We start from the raw sequence: 10,247 nt of genomic DNA, 5'->3' as shown, positions 1-10,247 counted from the left end.
CTTGGTTCTAAAAAACCGAGGGAAATACTTACGCTGCTTTACTGCATCACCCTTTCCTCTTCAAGGGAAACCAACGTTGTGCTCAAGAGGTAGCAGTCTTTCAGCCAAGTTTAGAGGCAACCATTTGGGGACAGTGCTATGATGTGTCATGTCAACTCGTACAACGAGGAGAAGCTTGATTTTACTACTACACGCCTTCTCCCTCGCCCATGCGCGCGGTGGCTCGCAGACGAGGACATGCTTTTGCTTATAGTACTATAACAAGCTATCCCTCCCGCTCGCGGTGGACGAACATGCAGTAGTGGATTCAATACTGTAGAAGCAGTAGTAGTAACATCATTGTTCGTCTTCTCGAAGAGGCGAAGAGCCAAGTGCAACCTGAACGTGGCAGTTGCGAATCTTGGAGCACGCATATAACTAGGCTCTTGCATGAGACAAAATTGCTATGTGAGCCCACTATTGTAGTACTCCCTCCGTCTGGAAATACTTGTCATCAAAATGAATAAAAGGGGATGTATATAAATGTATATTAGTTCTAGAAACATCTTTTTTATCCATTTTGATGACAAGTATTTTCGGACGGAGGGAGTACTTGCTAGTATAGCCCTGTAAACCAGAAAGGAGAATTTTCCTTTCTAGAGATTTCAACAAGTGACTAGACTACACCGAGACTGAGTACATATGGAGCAAAATGAGTGAATCTACACCCTAAATAAATACGTAGTTATCTCGTTTTCCTCTTGGTGCACACTATTGAGTATACTAGTACTATCATCTTGAAATTTACGAAGTCACCATAGGCACCACGTCGTCGACGGGAACGTCTCCTGACACGCGATAGACGCGAGAGGCAGTCGCCTCCATAGGTGCTTGAATATCAAGGAGGGAGAGGGTAGCGGTTCCCGAGACATTGAATAGTCAATGATGCATCCTCAAATTACTCTACATGCAGAGGGAATTAATTGGAGATGCAGAATAAAGCTAGCATGATGTGAATGCAACACAGTTTTGATTCTCATATAAAGGCGCCCACCACTCCAATCCATCTACTCCTTAGTCTCTGTGCAACACTGCTCACTCCAATCCAAGACCAAGTGACCAGAAGCCAGAAGCACCTATGGAGGCGATGGTCGCAAGCGGCAGTCAGCTATGCCAAATCATCCAAGGCGCCGGCCTGTGGCCCCGCACCGTGTAGCATTTCCAGACGGCGATGGCGACTGCCGGTGTCGTAGCCCTCGCCGACGCCAGCTTCGCCTCTCGCATGGACGACATGATGCTCAACTCCATCCGCAAGTTCGCCGCTGTCAAGAAGCGTGTAGCAAAAGCTCCTACTAGTCCTGCCAGCCACCACGCTCATGCGCGAGGGAGGGACGCAACTTCATTGACTTACTGCTCCTGCCTTTGCGTCTATGATAGGTGGGCCCAACAGGTGGTTGGCCCACCTGTCATGCAGCCAAAGGCAGGTGCAGTTAAGGCACCGAATCTCAGTCCGCGAGGGAGAGGGCATTGATCAAACTTCTCGGTCTTGTACGAGTTGACACGACACATCAAAGAACTGCACTAGATATAAGTCTTTTTACACATTTCAAATGGACTACTACATACAGATGTATGTAGACATATTTTGCTTCGTATGTAGTCACTTGTTGCAATCTCCAAAAAGACTTATATTTGGAAACGGAGGGAGTACAAAGCATGCATGCATGCCGTGACTTCCCTTTTGATACTTGTATGTGTTGATTTGATGCACCTTGCCAAAATTTGACTATAAATTTAACAAACCAAATTTTCATGCATGTCACAAAAATTACAGGGATATTTGGATTGTGACTATGTTTGTCTTATGTTGCCACATTATTTTTCCCACACTTGCCTAACTTGAGTTGCTCAAATTGTTAGACACACTTTGGCTTGCCTAAGGGAATCTTGCCACACTTTTTGTGTCTATGACATGTGGGGTTCACTGCTAATAAAAAAATTCTTGTCTTAGGTTTGGCTAATAAAAAAGACTTATATTTAGGAACGGAGGGAGTAGAAAATATAAATAATAATGCATGTTGGGGCAACCGACATTTCCGATAATTTTAGTCATGGGCTTGTTCACAATCTTTACGAGGGGGTGGTTGTTCATTTAATGGAGGGACTTGTACCAGACTTGAACGATACAAAGTGCGACCTGGCACACCGTAACACCACTTGGAACAAGCGGGTAGCTATCTCAAAAAACAATCAAAAACTAAAAAAACGGCGACCTGGCACGTAGTACACAATTTTAAACGATTGTTTTGATGCAGTGAAAAAGGAAAACTACCCCACTATGTATATATAGGCCGGAGCCTCCGCGCTTGCTTGCTAGGGTTGCTCTATTCACACACTCTCATCCTCTCCAAATCGAAACAAGATAGGGGTGGTAACACCATCTTTGTCCCTTCAAAAAACACTGTCTTTCCATCGTCACCATTGGTTACAGATGTGGACGTATCTCCCTATGCCGGTGAAGGGGAGGAAGGGCAGCGTTTAGGCCGTCGTCGACAGTGAGGGAGGAGACCCACTGCTGGCCGCACCGTTATCTCTGGCCGAGCGCCAGCGCGGGAGGTCCTCCGATCCCTTCGTCGTTGCCCTAGTGTGGGCGGATCTGTCCTCCCGCCACCCACCTATCCACATCCCGACGACCTTCATGTATATATTCCTTCGAAACTGCATTAGCTCTACTTCCCCAGCTCGCTACTGCGCTGCATGTGCATCATTTTCTACCTCTCAGCCCCTCTCGATCGGATGGTCCAACGTCCCCTATTTTTTTCTTCTATTGTTATAGGTAAAGCTACTTCATGGAGTCGAATCTTGTACTTGGTTCAAACAAGAAGGGGCTGTTTGGTTTGTGACTAACTTTGCCAAAGGTTGCCACAGCTAAGGTTAGGCAAGTTTGACTAACTTAGGTGAGCATTTGCTTCAAGCCACACCTTAGGCAAGCCACACTTGAGCCCCACATGGCATACACATAAAAAGTGTGGCAAGATTCCCTTAGGCTTGCCAACTTGTGGCTTTCATTTTGAAGAACTAACCTTAGGTAATTTTGGCCAATTTAGTGGGTGTTTTGTTCAAGCCACACTTAGGCCCCACATGGCATGCACATAAAAAGTGTGACAAGATTCCCTTAGGCTTGCCAACTTGTGGCTCTCATTTTGAAGAACTAACCTTAGGCAAGTTTGGCAACATTGTATAGCAAAATGTGGCACTCCTAGTCCTAGAACCAAACGGCCCCTAAACTTAGGCAAGGTTGGCAAAAATGTGTGGTGAAATATGGAAATACTAGGCCTAGAACCAAACAGCCCCTAAACCTAGGCAAGGTTGTCCAAAATGTGTGGCAAAATATGGCAATACTAGGCCTAGAACCAAACATAGTACATCGGACTTGGTACAAACAGGAAGGAAAGGGGGTGAAAGTAGTACACACTGGTCATCCAACCGGTCTCTTGGTCGAAAAGGGAAATATAGGGGTAAAACTGAACACAGTGGTATGACCAGGACTATATTTGCTATCCACACATAGGAGTAGGTGGCTAGAGTGAAAAAAATGGGACCAACCCCGATATGTTTCTTGGATGTTTGTTTCTCGGGGCAACAAAGTATGAATCACCACTTTATGCCCCTGTTTAGGTACATGGTGCTGGACTGCTGGTGCACCCATTGTCCCATGCCCTCATACCAAATATTTAGCTGTTCTTAATCTAATGCCACTGGTAAAAATGAAGCCATGCCACTGTTATAAGCCATGACAAGTTTAGCCAAATGTTTTTGCCTGTAATTGTTTGAGACTCTCACTTGTACTCCTTCACTAACAAAACCAATTCTGAAATAGAAGGCCAATCATGTACTTGGTTTCACCAACTGGTGAGGAGAATGAGAAACATAGCATGAAGAGGAGGAGGAAGAAGAATAAACAGTGCCAAGGCGATCTTGCTGAAGCTAGAGGCCTCAGTTGAGGCCATTCAAGGGCTCCGGCAATGACTACCTTACATGTGAGACGATCCTCCAGGGAGCCCTTCCACTTCTGTTGTCTTACTTAATTAATTAGGAGTACTTAAGTACCACTAACTTATTGCTGCCTAATTTTCCTATCGGAGTTAAACAAATCTTTAGTAGCACCCTATGCTGAATCATGTTCGTGTGTATGTTTGTCTATGGAGGTGTATCATGTGGTGGAGCAAGGAGGGAATATTATTAGTGTCATAACATAATAGTGCTATTGTTTTGCATGTCAATTTATTGCCATTGGTTCAATGAGGCAATGTTTTGCGTATTGTCCATCATGAATTTGATGCTACTTTTAGAGTAATATGCTAATGTCTTTCTATCCTTTCTCACTAAGCTACTAAAGTTTTCACCTTGTTCCTACTTGTGCAAACAGGGATCAAGTTGTGCCAATCATACATTTTAGTGGAACTACACAAGACAATACAATGAACTGTATCCCAGCCTATCCTTCAATGCTTCTCTGAGTTCTTGATAATCTTTCGATATAATCTCAGCACTGGTAAACAAGAGTGATTTCAACCATACATTTGAAGTGCACAAAAATATATACTATTGATTGATTCCAGTGAGTGCTTTATCATCTCTTATGGGACTACATGAATAAGCTTTTTTCCTCAAGTTGGTACGGGCCTAAGGCCTTCATCCACATTAGTTTGATGTCATCTCTATTTGTATCGTGCTACTGTCATGAGAAACTTCTTTATCTTTGCACGTTAAAGTTTTGCAACCTATGATACATGGCAATGCTTTGAGTGTTGAGCTAATTGGCACTGATTAAATAAACTAATACCTCTCTTTAAGAAAGACTACTATGTTGCTAACTTTACCCATTAAGATAATGAAGGTTCTTCTATTTGTTAGTGTATGTTTCATCAACTAGTCCCACTATTACAGTAATCTCACTCTCTTAATATATGTGCCAACAGGGATGCTCGATTTTGGTGGAACTGCACAAAAACTTTGGGTGCTTCATTGCCTCGACAGCTTCCGTCCTTTCCTGTCAGTCACTAATCTGGGCCTGCATTCTTCCTTTGCTGTCAGTCGCTTAGCTTATCTCGGCTTCTAGTCAAAGGAAAAACTAATTGATATGATACCTCATACAGGTTGGTACTGGTCTTTATCCTGATTATTGTCCTTGTCATGTATTGGTAATTTGGTATTGTGCTACTGTTTGCCGATTTTATAAAGGAGTAACTTGGAGCCTGAACTCACAGGCTAATCATTGCATTGGGTGATTAGTAGAACTGCACAAAAAGATCAGATGGATAGATACTTATGCTGCTACTATGTACTCCAAAGTTCACTCAGACAAGCATCGATGTTGACAAGAAGTGCCTATATTCATTCGAGTATCAATCGGCGTCAACCAGTTGTCAAACTCCAAGTATTAGGAGAGTGAACGCTAAAAATATTGCTTGGCGCATAGCCCAGAAAAACACAGTCCAGTCTTTGGTCCCAACTTGTGCCTTTTGGTTATCGACAGATATGGTAGCGAACTGTATGGCATGGAGTCTAAAGATTCTAGACAAGTTGGTTGACACGTATATTCATCTGGAACTTAATCATTCTGCACGCCAGGGATGTTCCATTTCAGTTGAACTGCACAAAAAATTTGGGTGGTTCATTTTCTCAACCACCTCCTTTCTCGTCTATAATGTAGAATTTTGGCGAGGTACAGGACCAAGATGAGCCAGTAAACTAGTTGGATGAAAGTAGTGGCCAAGTTGCTCAAACCTCCCTCGGCACAAGGCCACTATTTGAGGATAAACCTACAAGCAAAGTTCAGATTGTCTGTGCTACCTCTTATGTACTCGAAAGTTTACTCGTACAAGCATTAATTTTAGCAAGAAGTACCTCCGATTGAACACCATTTACCAGTCTGCAATGTAGAATTTTGGCGAGCTACAGGACCAAGATGAGCCAGTAAACTAGTTGGATGACAGTAGTGGCCAAGTTGCTCAAACCTCCCTCGGCACGAGGCCACTATTTGAGGATAAACTACAAGCAAAGTCCAGACTGTCTGTGCTGCCTCTTTTGTACTCGAAAGTTTACTCGTACAAGCATTAATTTTAGCAAGAAGTACCTCCGACTGAACACCATTTACCAGTCTATACCCTAGGTAATTAAAGTTCATCCATGGATCATATTGGCTGTGATCTCAATCATTTGGATGCATAAACATACTGAACATGTATATATCTGAATCTTTTTGTGAATTATCTATGAATATTGTTGTGCGATCTATCTATCATTCGGATCCATAGACATGTTGAACTTGTGTATATATGAATCTTTTGAGTTGTTGATAGTGAATGTTGGCTATGAATATGAACGTGTCATGTGAACCTGAGTTTGATAGGAATGTTTACCTTTTCTGTTGTGCTTGGGTATGAACTTGTTAGTATGCCTACTGTGGGGTATGTGACGTGTGGGTGTCAACAGCACACCTTCTTCCTAAGAAGAATTGCACCTGCTTTGTTAGGGTAGCAATGGCGCATCAGCTCTTTTTATTCTTTTTTGCTTTGTCTTGCCCCCTCCCCCGCTCAACCCCTGCCGTAATGTTTTCTGCCTCAAAACAAACATAGTAATGCGTTGTTTTTGGGGCTTGATGAAAAATCGAGTGATGGTTTCTATAGGTTGCCCCGCCCAGCAAATGGGCTGCTGGTCCACCATGGACTGGTAGGCTAAAAATACAAGTTGTATGGTGCAGAGGCAAGTAAAAATCTCCATCAAGAGCCAACCACTAAAGAAAAAAATTGCTCCTGATGTGCTTCTTCAGTCGTGCCACCGGCCCCCTCTATAATCCAGTTCGCTCGGGGATCTGTTATCATTTTTTTCCAGAGGGCAAACAAGTATCAGCTAGGCCTAGGTTTTGTATTTTAACATGCGTAGCCCACGACATACGGTGACAGTGGTTTGAACTTATTTTTTGAGGTCCATACTGGCCTATGGGGTTTTCCTTAAAGATCGGCAGCCCAATGTATTTTTTAACCACATTATATATTTATATTATTACTATTATCGTATATTTTATAGAGACTTATATATACATTATAAAAACATCCCATATGTTATTAACTTATAAAAGTAAATGTTTAACAGAAGTTGGCAAGGAAAATCCTAGTTGTTTTTGACTCACAGGCAAGGAAAATCTTGGTGATTGCGTACAAAAGCTTGGGAAGATTTTAAGGACCAATGTAATCATAACACGCTCATTTTTATTTTAAGCAATAACTCACTAATTTGTTAATTATGTATATACAAAATGTGCCTCTCCGATTTATTTTTGATATTAATTGCTCCTTCTAACATAACATTATATATAACGAGCCGAGCTAATTCGTGTATTTGAAGGAAGTGCAAATGGGCTGGGATTCCTTAGATAATATAAATGGGCCGCATTGACGCAAAATTATTTGTTCACCCAGCCCAGCAAATGGACTGTACATTCTAGAAAACATGGGTTAAATATATTCCACATTTTTGCAGGCTGACATGTGGGCCAATAGGCCAAAGCCTACGTAGGCCGTTGTCAACTTGGTCGGCATGCACCTTTAATCTCTCGTCTTCTTCCTCTAGCGTCGCCGAGACCGCCTGGTCCGGCCTCCGGCGGCTAGCGGCTCTGCTTAGCACGCATCGCTGCGAAGCGCTACCCCACAGCCGGCCAGGCTATCCCTCCACCCCTCCACACCTCCTGTTATTCTCCACCGACTACAGCCCCACGCTGCACTAGAACCAGTTATAACCCTTCTCCTCCACTCAATCTGCGACTCCACTGCCGCGTCTTCCCATCCCCGAGTCGTTCCCGTACAGGGCCTCGCCGTCGTCCACCGCCTCGCTGCGCTCGGTGCGGCGTGGTCAACAAACGAGTGTCATCAGAAGAGGACTGTACGTGGAGAGCCTGACAGTTGGGACCCACGAGGTCCATGGTTTCTTGCAAGGAAAGTTCCTCCTTATTAAGCTGAAAAAATGTTTCCTCCACCTGACAGCTGGGACCCACCGGCTGTATCTTCGCATGGAAGGAAGTGCCTCCTTGTTATGTGAAAAAATGTTCCTCCCTTTGACAGCTGGGACCCATCAGAGTTGGTGGTTGACTTGTGGGCCTACTAAGCAGACGTGTACGCAGGGCTTTGTCAACTTAATCAACAAATGATTCCAGCAGCTAGACCGTTGGATGTTAATCCAACAGCCGTGCTCCTTCTTCAACCTTTGTTCTTGCTCGTGTCTCCCGTGGGCGGTACCGCGGCTGTGCTGTTGCGCACCCGGACCAGTAAAGTTTCCCACTCCTCTCCATCTACGAATCCACTGCCCCATCTTCCCCATCTCTGGGTCATTCCAGTCTAGGGCCTTGCCGTCGTCCACCGGCCTTTGGTGCGCTCGGCACGGTGTGGTCAACGTAGTCAACAATCGAGAGTCATCGGAAGATGACTGTACGTGAGAGGCTGATACTGGGGATGCACCACGCCCATGGACGCATGCATGTAACGGAACACGGCTTGGTCAACATGGTCAAGGAACGACTTCCATCGTAAGTGTACTGTACATGGAGAGGCTGATAGCTGGGTCCACAGTCACAGCAAGGAAGTGCCTCCTTATTACGCGGAAAATAATGATTCCTCCACCTAATAGCAGGGACCCACCGGACGGGCCACCGTATTTTGCAAAAAAAAACATTTCCCCCTGACTACTGGGACCCACTGGACGGGTCACCATATTTTGCAAAAAACGTTCCCCCCGCTGTCAGCTCGGACCCACCGGAAGTGCCTCCTTATTATGCAGAAAAAATGAATACCCCCCTGCTAGTTGGGACCCACCTTGGTGGTAGGCTGACTTGTGGGCCTACTAAGTTGACGGGGACGGAGGGCTTTGTCAACTTAGTCAATATGAACGATTCTAGCTCCAGTAACCGTACGATGTCCATCCAATGGCCGTAGTGCTTCTTCAACCTCTCGTCTTCTTGCTCCAGCCGCCCAAACCAGTGCCGGTCGTGCCGCGTGCCCCTGCCTCCCATGGCTAGCTGTGATGCCGCGGAGGCCTCACCGCCCCTACTACTCCCACCGCCAGCCAGGCCATCCCTCTACTCACCCACACCCCCTGTTATTCTGCGGCGACAGCAGCCTCACACCGCAGCCGAACCAGTGAACCCTCGTACTCCTCTCCGCTCGGGCTTCCACTGCTGCGTCTTCCCCGGCTCCGCGTCGTCTCCTTCCTAGGCCTCGCCGTTGTCCACCGCCTTGGTGCTCACGGCGCGGCATGGTCAACGTGGTCAAGGAACGGCTTCCATCAGACATGGACTATACGTGGAGAGGCTGACAGCTGGGTCCACGGCCGCAGCAAGGAAGTGCCTCCTTATGACGTGCAAAATAATTATTCCTCCACCTCACAATGGGGACCCACCGGACGGGCCACCATATTTCGCGAAAAAAACATTTCCTCCCGACTGCTTGGACCCACCAGCTACATCTTTGCATGCAAGGAGGTGCTTGATAGTCGGGACCCACCTGGTCGAAGAGTATGTAGCGTTGTCATTCTCGTCGCGAACGTGTACGTACATACTGGTCGATGTAGAGGCGCGCACATAGCATGTACACGTACGTACAGCGGCCAGTGTGCAAGAAAGAAAATACGGCCACATACGTACATACGAGCAGGGTCTCGAACGCCTACTCGTGCATACGTACGACCAGGGCTCGTGTACATGGCTGGGTCGGAACGGAGAAACTACATCGTCGTGTTCATCGGGATGGCCTGGACGGAATAGCCGATGGAAACTAGGCCTGGCGTACCGCAGAACGGAGGAAACAACCTTGTGTTCGACCGGCCACGATCGAAACGGGATCCTGTTCATCGGGAGGGGTCTGGCGTACCGCAAAACGGAGGAAATGAACCTCCTTCGGTCGAAACGGGGGTCCTGTTGATCCGGAGGGGTGTGGCGTATCACAAAACAGAGGAAACAGACTTGTGTTGGAGCGCTACGGTCGAAATGGGGGTCATGTTCATCGGGAGGGGTGTGGCGTACCGCAAAACGGGACTCCACAGGATACTGTTCATCTCCACCGTCGACCCCCTCCAACCTCCACGGGCTACTGTTCATCCACTATCGACCTCCTCCAGCCTTCACCAGCGACTGTTCATCCACGGGCTCCTGTCCATCCAGCCTCCACCACCTACTATTCAACCAGCCTTCTCCACGGGCTCCTGTTCAACCACCC

Source organism: Triticum aestivum, chromosome 2A (genome assembly GCF_018294505.1).
Source record: "Triticum aestivum cultivar Chinese Spring chromosome 2A, IWGSC CS RefSeq v2.1, whole genome shotgun sequence".
Lineage (NCBI taxonomy): Eukaryota > Viridiplantae > Streptophyta > Magnoliopsida > Poales > Poaceae > Triticum > Triticum aestivum.
This window is presented reverse-complemented; position numbering follows the sequence as displayed.